Source organism: Triticum urartu, chromosome 6A (genome assembly GCF_056163025.1).
Source record: "Triticum urartu cultivar PI428250 chromosome 6A, HENAU_Tu73, whole genome shotgun sequence".
NCBI lineage: Eukaryota > Viridiplantae > Streptophyta > Magnoliopsida > Poales > Poaceae > Triticum > Triticum urartu.
The window spans coordinates 172223231-172245524 of record NC_141878.1 but is presented as its reverse complement, the minus strand read 5'-3'; positions in this window follow the sequence as shown (position 1 = coordinate 172245524).

The following is a 22294-nucleotide window of genomic DNA, read 5'->3' as shown; positions in this document are numbered from 1 at the left end:
GAAAGTTTTCCTTTAGTTCGTGCAACATGATTTTGAAGCTCTTCACTTCTTGTACGCTGAGCTTGGCCATATGCTTCTTGAACTGAGCCTTTTCATGATCAATTTTCTGCTTCAGTTCAACAATGCATTGGGCAATTGCAAGTTCTAAAGCAATAGCGCCTTGGAAGGCGACGCTGAGGCCAACGGGCAGCTGCAGATCTTCGAAGCTGATGTTTGGTGTGGCAAACCATTCGTCGATGAAGTTGTGGATGATGGCGACATCAAAGAGAGGCAAATTGTTGAAGATTTCAGCTTCTTCTTTGCTCTTGCTGAGCTGCTCAAGAGCGTCATCTCCAAGATCTTCATCACTTGACAGATCAATGGCTTCGCTGCGCAGAATGTCAGCAGCTGTGAGCTCTTTGCCGGTGTGTGGCTGAGGCATCTTGGCCTTCTGGGGCTTGGAGATGCGGGATACGTCTTCAGACTGCACACTGTCTTCAGGAGGTGCAGTTGCCAATGGCTTCGCCCTTGAGATTTTTGGTGAAGGGGCCAGCTTTGAAGCTTTTGGCTTCTTCGACTGCTTTGGCTTCGGTACAGCAGGAGCTTTATCAGACTCAGAGTCAGTTGGAGGGTCATTCACGGCAGTCCCTTGGACTAAGATGCGGGTGATGAGGCCCTCAAGGTTGGCATACGGACCGATGATATTGGGTTCTGCGTCGCGTGTGCCATATGCCCTTGGTGCGGAGGGACCAGGGTTGAAGTCTAACCCAAATTTCTTCTTGTTCTGCTTCGCTGATTGTTGGGAAAACTGGAAGTTGCGCTTGAACAGATTGTCGTCATGACACCAGAGTAGTGACGACGGATGTGCATCATCAGGCTGTGGCCCATGAACCATGCATGGATAGAAGCTTTGGGCAATAGCTTCATCTCTGGACCTGGGTACAAGGTTCTTCTATAAGATGTCTCCCCTCGGTCTTTTGATGGCACTTTTCTCAGCATACTCTTGGGTTGTGAAGCGGTATTTGAACCATTGTTCTGCACAGTAGCGTCGAATCCATTGGATTCGGGTCTTGCGCTGCCCATAATTCTCTTCAGAATCTGTTTTATACATATCTGCCAGGTCTTCAGGCAGATCTTTGGAAGTTCCTCCATGTCGCTGTCTGCCCCCCTTCCTTGCTGCTGCTTCTGAAGCCATAAACTTTAACTTGAAAGGCTTCAAAACTTTCAAAGGCTTCAAAGGCTTTCTTTTGCTGGACCAACAGGAACTGGCTTCAGGAGAATTTATGTGATGCTGTAGGAATTCTGCAAATGAATGCAGACTATGAGAACCGAAGGATTCTCCCATGGACATGTACCTGTGATAGCATTAAGGTGCGAGGGAAGGGGAAGAGGTCATATGCATTCTCAGAAGATTTTGAAGATAAATCAGTTTAGAAGACATTGACCTCATCGTGCGAAGACATTCACTCATAGAAAAGAAGTTGGTTCCACATTTGTACGAACCCACAGATCAGTACAAGTGCGGAATCTAACTATTTCATGAAGCGCAAGTGAATATACTAGGCATGTTATGAGATGCAGATTGAAAGATCTAACTTGTGTGAAGAGAAACTTCTTATGGTAGAAAGTGACAGAACCATGAGATCAACAGGGGCTGTAAAAAGAAGTTTTATTTACCACACTTGGAACTGCTAGATGGAGTGGGAGATGATGCCGAGCAGTTCAATCCTCCATGCCCTAACTTGGCGACGGAAGACACCTACGACGATGGCGGAGAGGACGATGTCCGCAATCACCGTGAAGACGGCGTCGGAGAGGTTGCGGCAGCGAAGCGCTTCGTCGCCGGCGTCGTCGAGAGCTAGCAGTGGCGCTAGGGTTCGTGCAAGGGTGGAAGAAGGAGATAATGACCGCGGTAAGTGTGAATTTATAGGCGCAGGGGCGGCACTGCGCTATTACTCAGGTGCCCCTGGCGATTCGCATCTGAGTAGTACGTGGCCATCATGCGGTATTTTGGGGGCAGTTCCACGTCCCACGCACGCCTGGATTGTAGGGTGGTCGTTCCTACTTCTCCAGATTTCATGTGGATGAATGAGCATTGAAAATGGACTTAAATGTTGTCTCTGTGTCTTCTGCTGACAAGGACGCAGAGAAGACATTCGACAGTTTCAATAGAATGCATATGACTTGGAGAGATAGAATTTTGAGATAGAGAGCATAGAGAGGTTAGGGTCCGATCACATTCACTTAGTTCAAAAGATTCAACCAAGAAGACATAGCTATAAGTGAATGTTGTAGAGGACAGAACACTAGTATATATATATATCTATATAATCAACGTAGTGAAGATAATCATGAATATATGTTGAGTTCGAAGCCAAACCAAATGTGAAGACATTGCAAGGTAACGCCAAGAGTGAAACACTTCAAAATAGAACGTTTGGTGGTGGCGTTACCCACCGTATAGGAAGTATTAGACCCAGACACGGCGCACAATTATCGTGGCGCTCTGAAGTCAATTTCCACATCAATGTATTCACACTTAGAATGTATGTCTTCATTGATTGAAGATATACTTCACTTCGTGTGTTGCACATCTAAGTCATCAATATGCATAAGGGTTAGGATGTGTGCCTGATCACAGGACATTTGTGGATTCCAGGATATTTAGCTCACACCGTAACTTGCAAAACCTCTTCTCATCCAAGGTCTTGGTGAAGATATCTGCCAATTGCTCTTCAGTGTTGACGTGTATGATATCAATGTCTTCCTTCACAACATGATCTCTGAGAAAGTGATGACGAATTTCAATGTGCTTTGTCTTCGAGTGCTGAACTGGGTTGTTGGCAATCTTGATGGCGCTTTCGTTGTCGCAGTAAAGTGGCACTTGCTTCAGATGAATGCCATAGTCCTTGAGTGTTTGCTTCATCCACAGAAGCTGAGCGCAGCTAGATCCAGCAGCAATGTATTCAGATTCAGCAGTGGAGAGAGATACACAGTTCTGCTTCTTTGAAGACCAACATACAAGTGATCGTCCCAGAAAGTGACATGTGCCTGATGTAGACTTGCGATCAACTTTGTCACCAGCATAGTCAGCATCCGAGAATCCAACCAAATCAAACTCTGAGCCCTTTGGATACCATAATCCTAGAGTTGGGGTGTGATCCAAATATCGAAGAATTTGCTTCACAGCTAAGTGATGCGACTCCTTTGGTGCCGCTTGAAATCGAGCACACATGCAAACACTAAGCATAATATCTGGCCTAGATGCACATAGATAAAGTAAAGAACCAATCATGGAGCAGTATACCTTTTGATCGAACTCTTTACCATTGTCGTCAGGACCCAGATGATGTTTGGCTGGCATTGGTGTTGTGAAGCCTTTGCAGTCTTGCATACCGAACTTGTTCAGGCAATCTTTGAGATACTTCTCTTGAGATATGAAGATGCCATTGCGTTGTTGTCGTATTTGAAGACCAAGGAAGAACTTCAGCTCCCCCATCATGGACATCTGATATTGCTCTTGCATCATATATCCAAACTCTTCACTTTACTTCTGATTGGTGCAGCCGAAGATAATGTCATCAACATATATTTGGCACACAAACAGTTCACCATCATATGTCTTCGTGAAAAGAGTGGGATCTAGGGAACCAGGTATGAAGCCTTTTCTCTTCAGGAAGTATTTGAGTGTGTCATACCAGGCCCTAGGGGCTTGTTTGAGGCCATACAGTGCCTTGTTGAGCTTGTATACCATGTCAGGATGTTTTGGATTTTCAAAGCCAGGCGGTTGTGCAACATACACTTCTTCTTCAATCTTGCCATTGAGAAAGGCACTCTTCACATCCATTTGATATAGAAGTATGTTATGATGATTTGCATAGGCCAGCAGTATGCGTATGGCTTCAAGCCTAGCTACAGGAGCAAACGTTTCATCGAAGTCAATGGCTTCCACTTGAGTATATCCTTGAGCAACGAGACGAGCTTTGTTTCTGACAACTTGACCATGCTCATCTTGCTTGTTGCAGTATATCCATTTGGTGCCTATTATGTTGTGCTTCCATGGATCAGGACGCTTAACCAGTTCCCATACATTATTCAGCTCAAACTGTTGAAGCTCTTCTTGCATAGCTTGAATCCATTCAGGTTCCATTAAGGCTTCTTCAACTTTCTTGGGTTCTGATATTGAGACGAATGCGAACTGCCCATAGAAATTTGCTAGCTGAGTTGCCCTTGAACGAGTGAGTGGACCAGGTGCATCGATGCTATCAATTATTCTTTCAATCTGCACTTCATTGGCAACACGAGGATGTACAGGGCGAAGACTTTACTCTTGCTGATCTGTGTTGTTGTTGGGAGGAATGTCTTCAGGCTAAGCATTGTCTTCATGTTGATCAGGTGCTGAGATGATAAGTTCTTCTTCAGGATGAGCTTCAGAAGGTATAATCTCTCCAGTTCCCATTAGCTTGATTGATTCACTAGCTAGAATTTCATCTAGCACATTTGGCAGTTGCTCTCTTTGTGAACCATTTGTCTCATCGAACCGCACATCCACTGTTTCAACCACTTTGTAATGGAAGCGATTGAAGACTCTGTAGGAGTGCGAATCCTTTCCATATCCAAGCATAAAACCCTCATGTGCTTTTGGTGCAAACTTTGAGGTGTGGTGTGGGTCCTTGATCCAGAACCTTGCGCAAAATACTCTGAAGTAACTGACATTTGGCTTCTTGCCAGTTAGGAGTTCATAAGATGTCTTGCTCAGAAGCTTGTGAAGATACACACGATTGATTGTATGGCATGCAGTGTCAATGGCTTCAGTCTAGAATTTTCTTGGAGTCTTGTATTCATCTAGCATCGTTCTGGCCATCTCAATGAGTGTTCTGTTCTTGCGTGCGACGACGTCATTCTGCTGTGGCGTGTACGGAGCTGAGAATTCATGTGTGATGCCCAAGGTATCAAGATATGTATCAAGGCCAGTGTTCTTGAATTCAGTGCCATTGTCACTTCTAATGTGCTTTATCTTGGCGCCGTAATTGTTCATAGCTTGATTGGCGAAGCGTCTGAAGACATCCTGCACTTCAGTCTTGTAAAGGATTATGTGCACCCAAGTATATCTAGAGTAATCATCAACAATGACAAAGCCATAGAGGCAAGCAGTAGTAGTAAAAGTTGAGCAGTGAGTGGGACCAAAAAGATCCATGTCATGCAGTTCGAAGGGTCGAGTAGTGGTCATGATTGTCTTCGAGGGATGTTTTGCCCTCGTCATCTTCCCTGCTTCAGAGGCACCGCATAAGTGATCTTTCTTGAACTTGACGCCCTCGATGCCTATGACATGTTTCTTCTTCGCAAGGGTGTGGAGGTTCCTCATGCCAGCATGACCAAGCCTCCGATGCCAAAGCCAGCATTCTGAAGCCTTTGCTAGAAGACATACTGCAAGCTGTGGTCCTGCTGAGAAATCTACCACGTACAGATCATCTTTTCGATACCCTTCAAACAATAGAGACTTGTCAGATTCCATTAGTACAAGGCAACGATATTTTCCAAACATTACGATCATGTTCAAATCGCAAAGCATTGAGACAGACATTAAGTTGAAACCAAGGGATTCAACAAGCATGACTTTATCAATGTGTTGATCCCTTGAGATTGCAACTCTACCTAGACCCAATACCTTACTTTTACCAGTGTCAGCAAATGTGATGTGGCTCTTGTCGGATGGACGTAAAGTTGAGTCCATAAGAAGGCTTCTTTTGCCAGGCATGTGATTTGTACACCCACTGTCAATAATCCATTCTGAAGACTTTGAAGACGCTGGTGTCGTACTCTATAGTGCAGTTAGGGGGATAGGCTTCACGAAGAGAATTGTGAAGCAAAAACATTTGACGAACCAGTGGGTTATGAAAACTTAGATCCAGATTAGGACTAATAGGGAGAGTAGCATGCGATTCAGGAACGAAGTACATAATGATGCCATTCGGGCATTTTATCTTCCGCCCTACAAGATTTTTAAGGTCCCCAGCAATAGCATCAGAAGATTTTGGTTTTCTGCTGGAGACATTTCCCTGCAAAAGAGAGTTAAGCCTTCTTAACCACCCACATCTTCAAGGGTGGCTTAGAAGCAATAAGTCTAAGTGCAGCATCTAAGAATTTTGGCTTTGTAGCCTTAGCAAACAGTCTTGTAGGTTGACAATAGTACTCATAAGAATAAGCAAAATAATTTTTGGTCATATGAACGTGACGGTTTGATGAACCGCTCTCATATTCATATGCCTGAGTATGGTTTCCCTGCAAAACATTTGCGTTAATGTGACTCAGGTGAGTCCTCTGTTTGTATGAAGCCTTTGGACCGTATGAAGCCTTTGGTCTGAGGTTTGTCTTCTTCAAGTGAGGTGTCATGAAGACATTCACAGGAAGATTTTCTAGACACTTTTTCGGAACCCAGATCTTCTTCATAGGCGGTCCATTCCTGCAGTTAGTACCAATGTACCTGGCAAACACTTCACCATTCTGATTCTTAAACAGTATATAGTTTGCATCAAAGGATTCATCAATGATAATGGGGTTAGCACAGGTGAAGCCAGATAAATTGGATGGATCTGCTGAAGATTCCTTTGCAGCAACCCACTTGGTTTTGGGGTACTGCTCAGGTTTCCAGTAAGAGCCATCTGCATTTATTTTCCTTACGAACCCAACACCCTCTTTCCTAGGGTTTCGGTTCAGAATCTGCTTCTTGAGGACATCACATAATGTCTGATGTCCTTTAAGACTTTTATACATCCCTGTTTCAAGCAATGTCTTCAACCTAGCATTCTCATCAGCAATAGAAGTGGTATCCTCAGCAGAGGGGTTAGTTACCACATCAATAGTTGAAGATATTGCAACAGCAGTAGCAGTGGAACATTCAGCAACAGAAGTAGCATTATCACGCTCAATGCATTTAAGACATGGTGGTTCAAATCCTTCCTGAGCGGAACTGATCTGTTCGGCGCGAAGTGACTCGTTTTCCTTTTGAAGATCTTCATGAGCCGCCCTCAATTTCTCAAGTTCTTGCTTCCTTTGAAGATAATCATAGGAAAGCTTTTCATGAGTTGTTGAGAGAGTATCATGACGATCTTCAAGTTCCTGATACATAACATGAAGATTTTTTATGTCTTCAATTAAGGATTCAGATCGAGTCATTTCAGCACCCAACAGATAATCGCTTCTGTCTAACAGTTTTTGAATATGTTCCATGGCTTTCTGTTGTTCAGTTGCAATTTTAGCAAGTGTTTTATCACTGGGTTTTGAATCACAATCAGAGTCATCGTCACTAGTTGTTTGATAGTGAGTAGTGCGTTTGTTTACCTTGGCACCGCGTGCCATGAAGCAGTAGTTAGGAGTGGAGTAGTCCTTGTCATTTGCATCGGTGTCAGTGATGAAGTCATTGTCTTCAGTGTTGAAGATGGACTGGCGACGTATGCTGTAGCCAGACTTGCAATGCCAGAATCAGACTCCTCCTCAGACTCCACCTCTGCCTCCTCAGAAGCGGACTCCTCCTCTGAATCCATTTCCTTACCAACAAACGCACGTGCCTTGCCAGATGAGCTCTTCTTGTGTGATGAAGACTTTGAGGAAGACTTGGAAGAAGACTTTGTGTATTTCTTCTTTTTCTTGTCGTCAGAGTCATATTCCTTGCTCTTCTTCTTCTTTTTGTTCTCATTGTCCCACTGTGGACACTCAGAGATGAAGTGTCCAGTTTTCTTGCACTTGTGGCATGTTTTCTTCTTGTAGTCATGAGCAGAAGGTTCATCATTCCTTGAGCTTGATCGTGAAGACTTTCTGAAGCCTTTCTTCTTGGTGAATTTTTGGAACTTCTTCACTAGCATTGCAAGTTCCCTTCCAATGTCTTCAGGATCATCAGAACAGCTGTCAGATTCTTCTTCAGATGAGGAAACAGCTTTTGCCTTCAAGGCACGAGTTCGCCCATAGTTTGGACCGTAGATATATCTTTTCTCAGAAAGCTGAAACTCATGTGTGTTGAGCCTCTCAAGTATGTCAGATGGATCGAGTGTCTTGAAATCATGACGTTCTTGAATCATCAGGGCTAGGATGTCAAACGAACTATCAAGTGATCTTAGCAGCGTCTTGACGACTTCATGTTTGGTGATCTCAGTAGCGCCGAGGGCTTGAAGCTCATTTGTGATGTCAGTGAGTCTGTCAAATGTGTGCTGGACATTATCATTATCATTTCGCTTGAAGCGGTTGAAGAGATTGCGAAGGACACTTATTCTTTGATCTCTCTGGGTTGAGATGCCTTCATTGACCTTGGAGAGCCAGTCCCAGACCAGCTTGGATGTCTTCAAAGCACTCACACGGCCATACTGTCCTTTGGTCAGATGACCACAGATGATGTTCTTGGCAGTAGAGTCCAGTTGAACGAATTTATTGACATCAGCAGAAGTGACACCTTATCCAGCCTTGGGAATGCCGTTCTCGGCGACATACCATAGGTCGACGTCAATGGCTTCAAGATGCATACACATCTTATTCTTCTAGTAGGGATATTCAGTTCCATCGAAGACAGGGCACGCAGCGGAGACTTTAATTATCCCTGCAGTCGACATAGCTAAAACTCCAGGTGGTTAAACCGAATCACACAGAACAAGGGAGGCGCGGGCCGCACTCCTTGCCGCAAACGAGCTCCTGCGGTACTGCCCAGTCGACGACCTCTACAAGGAGTGGCTCGACCGCGTCGCCGTGCTCGTCCGCGCTGCATGGGGCTCCCCGGCGCCGACCCTCTCTCGGCCTCACCCTCAGCCAGCCACGGGCGACGAGGCCCGAGGCGCGCCTCCACCACCCTAGCCCAATGACGGCGCCATGGCACCAAGGCGCGTGGCCCCGCGATGCGATCCGCCACGACCGGTGCCCACGCATGAAGAGAGAAGCTGCCAAGAAATCCCACGGCCGCAAGAAGCTGCACCCGCGCTTCCCCCACCGCCTCGTCAAGACCGTGCGCCGCTAGTGGCGGCGCCGCGCGGACCTCGACAAGACCAAGCTCCACCTCCGAGGCGGGCCCCGGTAACCATGGCCAGCTGCCGCGCCTTCACCCCCGAGCTCCGCAACGTCGCCTAGCCAGGCAAGTTGAAGCCAGATCTGCCTCCTCGCTACGACGGCACCGCCGACCCCACAGAGTTCCTGCAGCTCTACGAGCAGAGCATCGAAGCAGCCAACAGCGACGAGAAAGTCATGGCGAACTGGTTTCCCATGGCTCTCAAGGATGGGGCCCGCACCTGGCTCATGAACTTGCAGCACAACTCGATCTCCTCCTGGGACGAGATGCGCGACCGCTTCGTCGCCAACTTCTAGGGCACTCGCGACCGCCCACCGGCCGCAACCGATCTACGCCGCATCAAGCAACAACCAGGGGAGACCCTCCAGAAGTACATCCAGCGCTTCAACAACACCCGCCTCAAGAACCCCAAGGTCACGGATGAGTCCATCATCTCCGCGTTCTCCGACGGCGTCCGTGATGTCAAGATGAAGGAAGAGATCGCCATCCAAGAGGAGCTCCGCACGTCACAGGAGCTGTTCAACCCGGCGACCAGGTGCGCAAGAGCTGAGGAGGGACGCCTTTCCCTCCTTGAGCTACCTGCCACAGTCACAGAGGAGAAGAAAGCCAAGGCCAAGGACGTGAAGAGTAAGGAAGCGGTAGTGTTAGCTGTGGAGCCCGACACCAAATGGGGCAGAGATCAGCCCGAGTCATCCAAGAATAGCCGACCATTCTGCGCCTTCCACAACCTACACACCCACAACACCAGCGACTGCCAAGAGCTCCGAGCCCTACGCGAGGGATGCTACGGTCGACGCCCCGAGCGCGGCGACCGGGGCTATGACCGTGGAGGAGGACGAGGGGGCGGACGCTGGGATGACCGCGGCACGCGCCAGGAATGGCGCGACAGGCCTTGTGAGGACTGCTGGCAGGACCATCCTCGCGAGGGGCCCTGGAGGGACCAACCTCGTGAGGATCGCCCCCAAGGCAACACCGGTCTTCCCCCACTGCCGCCGCCAAGAATGAACGACGACCATCATCAGGACGAGGGGGCTGGGGGCTTCTAGGAGCTGCGTGCAATCGCCTGCATCTTGGGCGGTGCCCAGGCCCCAGCCTCTCAGCGCATCTTCAAACGATTCACTCGCAAGGTTAACACGGCGCTCCCCAAGCTTGAGGTCGCGCGCCCTCTCAAGTGGTCCCAGTGCGCCATCACTTTCAACTCGGCAGATCAGCTCAAGTGCGCGGCCACCGCCGGCATCCTCCCGATGTTGTGTTCCCCAGTCATCAGCAATGTGCAGGTTACCAAGACTCTCATCGATGGCGGTGCAGGACTCAACGTCCTGTCCGTCGACACTTTCAACAACCTCCAAGTGCCATATGAGAAGCTCCAACCTACCAAACCTTTATCGGGAGTGACCGACGGCTCCACCACACTGATAGGGTAGGTCCGCGTGCCTGTCACCTTCGGCAAACGCGACAACTACTGCACTGAACTCATCGACTTCGACGTCGCGCACATCCGCCTGCCATACAACGCCATCCTTGGGTATCCGGCCCTGGCGAAGTTCATGGTGGTTACCCACCACGGCTACAACGTCCTCAAGGTGCCTGGAAGTGGAAGGGCCATCACGGTCCCATGTGAAGAGAGGGATGCGGTGTGCTCCCTCGAGCACGCCTTCCAAGCTCTAGCAATCGATGACCCTGACAGCAGAAGTGAGGGTCCTCCGGAGGCCATCCCCAAGAAGAAGCAGTCGTGTCGCGCAGGACCTCAGGAGGATGGCGTCGCGGCAGGAGCCTCGTCAGGATCAGCGTCTGTCCTAGGGGCGCCTCCCACCATCGCATAGGAAGGCGCGCCTAGGGCATTCCTCGGGCAGGGCTCGGGGGCTCTCTTCTAGGGGGCTTCAGACCTTGCCCACCTCACGAGGGAGGCACTTGGGCACCACTTGGAGGCGTGCTACGGGCACGTTTTCCTCAGGAGAACATCGGGCAAGGGGTGCCCGCCACTCAGGAGTTCATCACCAAGACCACACAGGAACTACAAGACGCAAGAGCCATGCGCGACGATAGCCGCTCACAGGGCGCGGCGCATCACCCAGGCGAGGGTGCCGAGCTGCGTGTCTGCATCGACATTCCAGGGATCAACAGGGTCGTGTCTCAGGAGCGCTTCTGGCCTTCATGTGTGGGCCGTTGCGGAGGCTCGCCACACAGCTTCGTTCGCATGCCCCTCGGCTTGCCGAGCACGGCGTCGGTCTATCAGCGCGCCATGCGGTGTGACCTGGCGGCTCAAGAGGCCAGGTACCGCGTCCTCCTACAGGGAATGGAAACTGTCGGTGTCAAAACCAGCGGATCTCGGGTAGGGGGTCCTGAACTGTGCGTCTAGGCCGGATGGTAACAGGAGGCAAGGGACACGATGTTTTACCCAGGTTCGGGCCCTCTTGATGGAGGTAAAACCCTACGTCCTGCTTGATTAATATTGATGATATGGGTAGTACAAGAGTAGATCTACCACGAGATCGGAGAGGCTAAACCCTAGAAGCTAGCCTATGGTATGATTGTTGTTCTGTATGTTGTCCTACGGACTAAAACCCTCCGGTTTATATAGACATCGGAGAGGGTTAGGGTTACACAAAGTCGGTTACAATGGTAGGAGATCTACATATCCGTATCGCCAAGCTTGCCTTCCACGCCAAGGAAAGTCCCTTCCGGACACGGGACAAAGTCTTCAATCTCGTATCTTCATAGTCCAGGAGTCCGGCTGAAGGTATAGTCCGGCCAACCGGACAAGCTAGCCTATGGTATGATTGTATGTTGTATATGATCTATCGACTAGCCTGGCCTCGGTTTATATAATGCACCAGAGGCCTAGGATAACAAGAGTCCTAGCCGAATACGCCGATGGGGAGGAGTCCTTGTCTTGATCACCAAGTCTTGTAGAATCTTCCATGTATGAGGCAGCTGTCCGAACTGGCCCATGAGTATACGGCCATGGGGGTCCTCGGCCCAATCTAACAGATCGGGAGATGACGTGGTGAGTACCCCTGAAAGTGCGTTATATCGACTAGAGGGGGGTGAATAGGCGATTTTTATGAAAGTCTTCAAAACATGGAAGTTATGAAGACAAACAGTAGAGATATGCCTATCACTATGCAGCGGAAGTTAGATTACACTAGGCAAGCCATGGTCAAGTATTCAATAGAGTGAGAGCACAATGACAAGTAGCTGCAGTGTAATAAGGATCAGGTAGGAAGAAGTTATGAAGCCAATCAAGTCATACAGTTACGTTGTGAAGACAAAAGATATAGCAAGCATGCAATGGCTTCACAATGAGTAACAGTAAGTAAAAGGAAGTGAAGATGAAACCAGTGACTCGTTGAAGACAATGATGTGTTGGACCAGTTCCAGCTGTGACAACTGTACGTCTGGTTGGAGCGGCTAGGTATTTAAACCTTAGGACACACAGTACCGGACACCGAGTCCTGAACACGCAGCTCAGGACACCAAGTCCTCACCGTATTCTCCTTGAGCTAAGGTCACATAGTCCTCGCCCAATCACTCTGGTAAGTCTTCAAGGTAGACTCCCAAACCTTCACAGACTTCGTTCACTGGCAATCCAAATGTCTCTTGGATGCTCTGAACGCGACGCCTAACCGTCTGGAGGATGCACAGTCCTCAGGTGTAATAAGTCTTCAAATCACACAGACAAGAAGACTTAAGTGATGCCCAATTTACTCTGGCTCTGGGTGGTTAGGGCTTTCTCCTCGCTAGGAATTTTCTCTCAAAGGCTTTGAGGTGGGTTGCTCTCAAACGACAAAAGCCGTGCACTGAAATCTGAGCAGCCAACCGTTTATGGTTGTAGGGGGTGGGCTATTTATAGCCACTTGGCAACCCGACCTGATTTGTCCGAAATGACCCTGCGTCACTAAGGAACTGACACGTGTCTCAACGGTCAGATTTCAAACTCTCATGGCAACTTTACTTGGGCTACAAGCAAAGCTGACTTGTCCGGCTCTGGACAAGATTCGCTCTCATTGTCTTCACTCGAAGACATAGGTTTTTGGTTTAGGCATCACTTCAGTCATTCTGACTGGTTCTCCTGGACCCCACTTAACAGTACGGTGGTTCCTATGACTCAACACAAAAGAAAAAGAACTACGAAAGATCTAAGTCTTCGAGCTTCATAGGCTTCATATCGTGTCTTTTCTTGTCATAGTCTTCAATGTGAATATCTTCATATACCACCTTTGACTTCAATGTCTTCATACATTTTTAGGGGTCATCTTTGGTAGTAAAACCGAATCAATGAGGGACTTCTACCTGTGCTATCCTGCAATTCTCACAAACACATTAGTCCCTCAACTAGGTTTGTCGTCAATACTCCAAAACCAACTAGGGGTGGCACTAGATGCACTTACAACCCCCTAGTCCAGGACACCATCAATAGCCCCCTGAACCGGTCTTCAAGTTAGGGACGCTCCTCGATTCTTCCGAACTATTCTTCATCTTCGGTTGTCGGTCTTGGAAACTGGTTCAACAAATCTTCCCATCTTCGATCTTGGGGATCGCCGAAATGCTTTCGACAAGTTTTACACGTCGGGTATCCGAGGAGCCCCTTTAAGTTTCCGGCCTTTATCAATGCCTTGTTATTTTATGCCACACCTCGGGTTTTGAAGTTGTTCCCGGGAGGCAGTGTCCTCTTGCGTCCGAGCTCCAACGCCAGACTGCATTCGAGGTATCTTTTGCAGCCGAGCACCAATGCCGGACTACTTCCGAGCTCCAACGCCGAAATGTATCCGAGCTTCAATGTTGTACTGTGTCCAAGCTCCGACGCCAAAATGCATCCGAGCTCCAACGCCGGACTGTGTCCAAGCTCCAATGCCGGACTATATCCAAGATGTCATAGATCATCTTGGTACAAAAAAGTTGAAGGAGTTTAGCCGAGCTTAATGCCGGAAATGCCCTCTATGGAGCTAGCCACTAGCGCCCGAACTTTATGCCGGGCTGCTCCCGAGGCGATGCACCACCCCGACTATGGGCCGATTTTTGTCAATATTTTTTATTGGTGCAATTTATTCTCTGCCGAGATATACAGCCAGTAGCCCTCAAGGTGTGTATCGGTTTAAAGCCCGAGATGCACCTGAAGGATGACGTAAGACCACTGATCCCAGTAGCCGCTGAGACTCAGGTTGATTTGTAAAATCGGCCTGAGGATCAAGTCCTAGCTCGGCAGAATACTTCGAGACACAAAAAGCGGCATGCTCAATCCTCGAGACTCAGGTTGGGTGCGGCCGACCAAACTGAGGATCAAAATCTCCTCGGAAACTATATTGCACATAAAATTTTCTGCATTGGATAGGCAATGAAGTAGCCCCCGAGACACTGGTCGGGTGGCAACACCAGATCAGGGGATCGATACGCCCCTTTAAAATTAGTAAATGATAAGCCTGAAGCCCAGTAGCCCCCGAGCCTTAATGCGGGCACGGGTGGCCAAATTAAGGATCGATATCCAGAGTAAAATCACAAATTATGTGTAATGATTCTATGTATCCAAGTACATTAATGCTCGGATCCGCATTGTACAAAACTTTGTTGACCGACCATCGGCTTCCACCTCCTCGGCCAATAGCCAAGGATTGTTTGTCCTACTTTAAAGCCTTTATGAGGGCAAAGATTTATGACAAACAAGGCAATTTGGCCATACGGTTTTATAAACAAAGGTACGTGGAGAGACATGTTATATTACTGTTTAACATAAGAAATGTCTTCCAAAGAAAATAGTCCCGCTATCGGTTCCTTTCTTTGGGTTGTCATGCTAAGCATGATCATGAAACCTCAGCTCTAATGTAAGAGCAAAGTTTCGATGATTTAGTTTGGGAGGCCAGTTAATAGCCCCCGGTAGTGTTCGGTGACAATTGAGGTCAATCCGTAAACACTTCGGCCAATGTTATGAATGGCCAGTCATTTAACACCGTCATCGGATTGCTGACCAGTTTACGCTTATAGTGACAGTGAGTTTACGGCTTTCTCCACTGAGGTGCTTAACCATGTGAGCTGGAAGCACAATCGCAGTGGTTCTCCCTTTGCACACCTAGCCGAACAAAGCGGAACGTAGGAGGCAAGCGCAGGAGCCGGGCAACCCAACTATTGACCGAAGACACAATTCGAAACCAATGCATATATAGTGAGATCCGAGAATGTTTTTTCCGAATCTATAAAGGTGTCCGGCATTGCATTGTGAGACTTGTGCTGGAAACACACAAATAGTTTAAAAGTGTCATAAGCTTGGAAAACCAAAAAAACGTCAGTAAAAACTTGACGTCCGAACAAGATCAAGTGTTCGGTGCCAATCCAAAAATTGGGGAAAATTGTGCTTCTGTCGTGCATTAATATTACACATTCGATCTCAAGACTTCAAGCGGGTCAGCCTACGGCTACAGCCTCCTATCCCGAAGGCGGAGTGCTTCTCATTAGACCAGTTTAGCGAACTAAAGTCGAGCCGTCACTAGAGAGAAAATGGGTTATCTGGCTATTGACCACACACTTACGTCGAGAAAGGAGCGATAGAAAAAGACTTTGCAATGACCAAGAAGAGAATACATTTACTATAAAATAGCTCATATAAATTTTAAGAGCCCCCAAGTGACTTGGGTAAAAGAATTTTATGTATAATGATTGTATGTACTGAAGTACTTATATCATATATTTGTTCACCCGAACTTTAAACGTGTCTTAACCGACCGTCGGCTTCTCCCTCTTCGGTCAAAGACCGAAAAGTGTTATGTACTCCACCTGTCGAGAATATCGACAGTGTTTCCGATAACCAGGCAACCGGGCCATAAGGCTGTAACAGACAAAGCGCGCTCAGGGAACTTATGCTATATTACAGACGAAGTGCAAGAAGCATCTTCGAAGAAAATAGTACCCCCACCGATACCTTTCTTCGGTGCTCATTATTCTTATGAGACTTGTGCAATAGATTTTTTGTACTCATGAGTTCCATTGTGTGCCGACCATGATTGAAAACAATAAGAGTCCTAGCTTTCGGCTTCACCCAGTCTAAGGTTAGCGCTCGGAGGACCCGGTCGTGACAATCGCAGAGGTGTTCCCTTTACTCCCTAGCCGAACAATTGGGAACGTAGGGGTAAGCACAGGAGCCAGGCAACCCAGCTCGCAAATCGCTTAAGTCAATACAGTGCATATTGTGGCGTAATACATGAACAAGGAATGAAGCCGTACAAGTGTAATCATATGCAAGAGGAAAAAGCTTCATGAAGGAAGCCCCTAAGTAAACGGGATATTTGAATTTGCATGCCACAAACAAAGTTTGGACAAGGAAATTTTTTACAAGCAACTTTTTTCCAAAAAAGTATAATGCTTGGTCGAACCGAACACAAGTTAAAAATTTAAAACTTTGAGCATGAAGGCAACTTAGCTGGTTAATGTGTTCGGTATTGATGACGCGGTCCGAGCTTGATGGGGGACAAGGTTCCATCCCCCAAGCCGGTCCCGAGGTGGCAGAGCGGAGAGCTCGACACGCCGAAGTGGTGACATAGCATGATCAATGCAGACCGGCAGAGTGACGCCGAAGTCCCCAGATCATTTTCCATGCACAAAAAATAGTGCAAACCGGAGATAATAGTAATAATAATAATTAAAAAAATCATTGCATAATAAATAATTTATGCAAAGTGAGTAATAAAAAAAATATGGCCTGGCGCCGAAGTCAATGTCGATGCAGGGCGTCGGCGTGATACGGTAAAGGTGTGGCAAAGCCTGAATTCACAGGTCGGTCTGAGTTCTGGATGCGGCATTCACTGGACTATGTACGGAACTTGACCGGACCACCATGCGATTGTCGTTAGTGCGGCCATCATTTGATAGACCTGTGTACAGATGATGGACAAACCAGAGTAATAATTCCTTGGGAAGATAAACCCAAACAAGCAAAAAATACTAGGATTAATAGCACCTGGTTTATTTGTTGTAGCAATCCAAAGAAAGGTGATTCCCAAAATTGGGACTCGATCCACACACCCATTGCTTGATGAGCGATAAAGCGACGGTATGGCGATGCGGGCAAAGGTTGGCTCGCCGAGGCAAAGCCTTCGGTCCAGCTAACGTGACGGAGCTGTTCGGCTAATGACGCTGAAGTCTCCGGAGTAGGTTGATGAAGAGATGGCGAAGCCCCCGGTCCAGCCGAGATGTCGAAGCCTCGATGTCAGCCGACGAGTCGAAGTAGGTCGGCGTGACGGACACCAGTCTTAAAGAAGCAATAGTGCGGCCCTGCCGATGCAGGTCGTGACGTGGTCGATGCCGGCTTGATGAAGTGACCGTGCGGCGATGCCGATATGCCAGCTCCCTGTAATCCGTGGGGCGGCGATGTTGGTGATGATTTATCCTTCGCGATGCCGGACTCTTGTTCAGCTTGCCGAGATGATGATCCGAAGAAGTTGAGCTCGGCTCCACAAAGTGACGACGTGTCTAGCGCAGGTCGGCAGCCTTGGAGCAATATCGCCGGACTAGTTTGACACCAGCATGATGATGAAGGCGACCTCAGGGGAGGCTTAAAAATTTACGGGCACGTGTTTAAAAACAACGCACAAGACCCTAGAAGAGAATTCCTCTAAAAAGGTTGTCCAATGTCACGTTCATAAAGAAACATGAATTCGGGTCGGATCCGTATTCGCGCAGAAAACGGATCCGAAAATTGATCCACTCATCGGAAGGTTCCCGGAGTTTGAACCGTCGGATCGAGCTAAAATCTGGAGGGGTGGTAGATATGGGAATTCTGCAGTAGATGAATGGTTGAATCTTCCAAATGACCTCCAAGCTAGGCTCTGGAGACCACGCCCTAAACTCGTCCAGATTCCCGTCCAGATTTGACACGGCTTCGGTATATCGTAGATTGTCGGAGATTCCTCCATCGGAACTCGACGAAATTTTGCATGGCTGTTGTAGGCTCAATTCCGCACAATTACACCAAAGGGATCGTCAAAGCGATGCTCTAAGAGGTGGTGGCAGCGGATACAAGTTTTCTGTTCGGAAAAACAGCACGGTCGCCCGAGGGCAATGTTGTCGTTGAGCCCTCGTCCGAACATGACGATCGGAGATGGAGCACGGTCCTCGGTCGAGCCAAGGTGACCAGTCGAGCCGGCGACGAAGATGTAGGCATCGCAGTTGACCTGCAGACGAGCCATCGATCCTTTTGCCGATCACACATTGGAACTCTCAATGAAAGCACCAATGTCAGTGTCAAAACCGGCGGATCTCAGGTAGGGGGTCCCGAACTATGCGTCTAGGCCGGATGGTAACAGGAGGCAGGGGACACGATGTTTTACCCAGGTTCGGGCCCTCTTGATGGAGGTAAAACCCTACGTCCTGCTTGATTAATATTGATGATATGGGTAGTACAAGAGTAGATCCACCACAAGATCAGAAAGGCTAAACCCTACAAGCTAGCCTATGGTATGATTTTATGTTGTATATGATCTATCGACTAGCCTGGCCTCGGTTTATATAATGCACCCAAGGCCTAGGATAACAAGAGTCCTAGCCGAATACGCCGATGGGGAGGAGTCCTTGTCTTGATCATCAAGTCTTGTAGAATCTTCCATGTATGCGGCAGTTGTCCGAACTGGCCCATGAGTATACGGCCATGGGGGTCCTCGGCCCAATCTAACAGATCGGGAGATGACGTGGTGAGTACCCCCTAGTCCAGGACACCATCAGAGACGGTCTTCAGGGAGCCTCCTGAGCCCCCAGAGCCTCCCGAGGCTCAGGGCTCCAGTGGCTCATGAGGAGTCGTTTCTTCGACGCACGCCTTCAGCTACACCAACTCTTCTTCGTCTACAAAACCAGGTGACATCTTCCAAGCTCGATAAGCTGGGAGCGCCCCTTGGGCTGCATCATTCCCAGGCCGTGTGGGTCCATCCCTACGGCATGTATCCCATTTGCTTGTGTCTTTAGCTTACCTTGCTGGGGGCGCCCCTCGGGCTGAATCATCCCCAAGCCGCTCGGGCCGAACCCAGTGGCAGGTATCTTCCTACATTTACCCAAGCTGATTTAACTTCCCTGCTTAACCTTCCTACGGTCATCATCTGCCCGATCATCACCTCCCACGGGGCCTCCTCACAGGCATGGCACTGGTGCATGGGTCCGTCCCTGCCACGTCAACAAAGCTGAGTGGTCGAGCTTTGGCTCGCGGCACACCCCGTGCATGTCACCTCACCAGGCCCTCAGTGCCTTCATTTCATCCAAACCAACCAGGGGCAGGCTGACGGCTGTAACGGCAAACTCTGTTCTTCTTGTGCCTGTTCACAGGGACCCTGCGGGAAGAATAGCAGGCGGCACCATGTGTCTCCTTTTCTCTCGTGCAATTCTCTTGCGCGTTAAAAGGGGGCTCCTGAGCATCGTGACTCAGGAACTCTTACTAGCTCTCCAGCCCTCACCCCCTGGCCTTGACCACGGCATCGTGACCTGGCATACAAGCGGCGGCTGAGCTCGCTCGAGGGCCGGGACCTGAGGACGCAGAGCACCAAGGAGAGCATGGGAGGGGGGAAATTTGTATGGGCCGGCCTGGCTATGCCGCACAAGTTGGTGCATATCCCAGCGCAACGTCAGGAATCATCGTGAAGTTCACAAGATAAGTCTCGCCCTCGGATCGGCTAAATGTCTGGGCCTCATGGACACTCACGCCTTACCGCAATCCCATTGCGGCCACGTCAACTCCCTTTCTTCCCTAACCATGGCCGCTTGAGTGCTAAGGGGGACCTCCTGAGCATCGCGCCTCAGGGGCTCTTACTAGACCTCGAGCCGAACACCTCCTGGCCTTGACCACGGCATGCGACCTAGCATACCAGCGACGACTGCAGCCTGCCTGGGGACCGGGACCTATCGGCGTAGAGCAACAAGCTATCGCGAGGAAAGAAAGGGGGAACTGAGCCTTAACGGGACACACGTTCATCAAATCTTCATAACAGGGAAGAAAAGCACAAAAGACATTACATACCCTTACATGCCCCCACGGGGCGCTTCATGGTTCTTCGCAGGAAACAAAAGCTAAAACTGAGGAGGATCCTATCTACACCCCCGTGGCAGACGCCATCATCAACAGTGGGCCACGGGAGGCCGGCGCCAACCCCATCCAGATAAGTGGTGGCGGCGGCCGGACGCGGCAGCACTGCTCCGAGCATGGTGAGAGCTCGGGGGCACGTAGCTGTCTTCGCTCGTCTCCGGAGTCTCGTAGAGCTCAGGGGAGCTGTTGGACTCCCAAGGGCTGCTGCTACTGGAGTGGTCGTGACCGGAGCGCGCATCAGCCTCGCGCTCCTCTCCGAAGCAACACTCTGATGTCTACTACACAACCTTCTTCTTGTAGACGTTGTTGGGCCTCCAAGTGCAGAGGTTTGTAGGACAGTAGCAAATTTCCCTCAAGTGGATGACCTAAGATTTATTAATCTGTGGGAGGCATAGGATGAAGATGGTCTCTCTCAAGCAACCCTGCAACCAAGTAACAAAGAGTCTCTTGTGTCCCCAACACACCCAATACAATGGTAAATTGTATAGGTGCACTAGTTCGGCGAAGAGATGGTGATACAAGTGGTATATGGATGATGGATAATAGTTTTTGTAATCTGAAAATATAAAAACAGCAAGGTAACAAGTGATAAAAGTGAGCGTAAACGGTAGTGCAATGCGTTGAAACAAGGCCTAGGGTTCATACTATCGCTAGTGCAAGTTCCCTCAACAATACTAACATAATTGGATCACATAACTATCCCTCAACATGCAACAAAGAGTCACTCCAAAGTCACTAATAGCGGAGAACGAACGAAGAGATTATGGTAGGGTACGAAACCACCTCAAAGTTATTCTTTCCAATCAATCCATTGGGCTATTCCTAGAAGTGTCACAAACAGACCTAGAGTTCGTACTAGAATAACACCTTAAGACACAAATCAACCAAAACCCTAATGTCACCTAGATACTCCAATGTCACCTCAAGTATCCGTGGGTATGATTATGCGATATGCATCACACAATCTCAGATTCATCTATTCAACCAACACAAAGGACCTCAAAGAGTGCCCCAAAGTTTCTACCAGAGAATCACAACAAAAACGTGCGCCAACCCCTATGCATAGGTTGATGGGCGGAACCCGCAAGTTGATCACCAAAACATACATCAAGTGAATCACGTGATATCCCATTGTCACCACAGATATCCACGGCAAGACATACATCAAGTGTTCTCAAATCTTTAAAGACTCAATCTGATAATATAACTTCAAAGGGGAAACTCAATTCATTACAAGAGAGAAGAGGGGGAGGAGAAACATAAGATCTAACTATAATAGCAAAGCTCGCGATACATCAAGATCGTATCACCTCAAGAACACGAGAGAGAAAGAGAGATCAAACACATAGCTACTGGTACATACCCTCAGCCCCGAGGGAGAACTACTCCCTCCTCATCATGGAGAGCACCAGGGTGATGAAGATGGCCACTAGAGAAGGATTGCCCCCTCCGGCAGGGTGCCGAAACGGGTCTAGATTGGTTTTTGGTAGCTACGGAGGCTTCTGGCGGCGGAACTCCCGATCTATTGTGCTCACGGATGTTTTTAGGGTATATGGAGATATATAGGCGGAAGCAGTACGTCAGGGGGGCACGAGGGGCCCACAAGGGTGGAGGGCGCGCCCAGGGGAGGTGGGCGCCCCCCCTGCCTCGTGGCCTCCTCGCAGGTCCCCCGACGTGCACTCCTAGTCTTCTGGACTTCTTTCCTTCAAAAAATGAGTTCCGTGAAGTTTCAGGTCAATTGGACTCCGTTTGATTTTCCTTTTCTTCGAAACCCTGAAATAGGGTAAAAACAGAAACTGGCACTGCGCTCTCGGTTAATAGGTTAGTCCCAAAAATGATATAAAAGTGTATAATAAAGCCCATAAACATTAAAAACAGTAGATAATATAGCATGGAGCAATCAAAAATAATAGATACGTTGGAGACGTATCAGCATCCCCAAGCTTAATTCCTGCTCGTCCTCGAGTAGGTATATGATAAAAGAAAGAATTTTTGATGTGGAATGCTAGTTGGCATAATTTCAATGCAAATCTTCTTAATTGTGGTATGAATATTCATATTAGGAAGATTCAAGACAAAAGTTCATATTGACATAGAGAATAATAATACTTCAAGCAAACCAACAAAGCAATTATGTTTTCTTAAAGTAACATGGCCAAAGAAAGTTCATCCCTACAAAATCATATAGTTTAGTCATGCTCCATTTTCGTCACATAAGA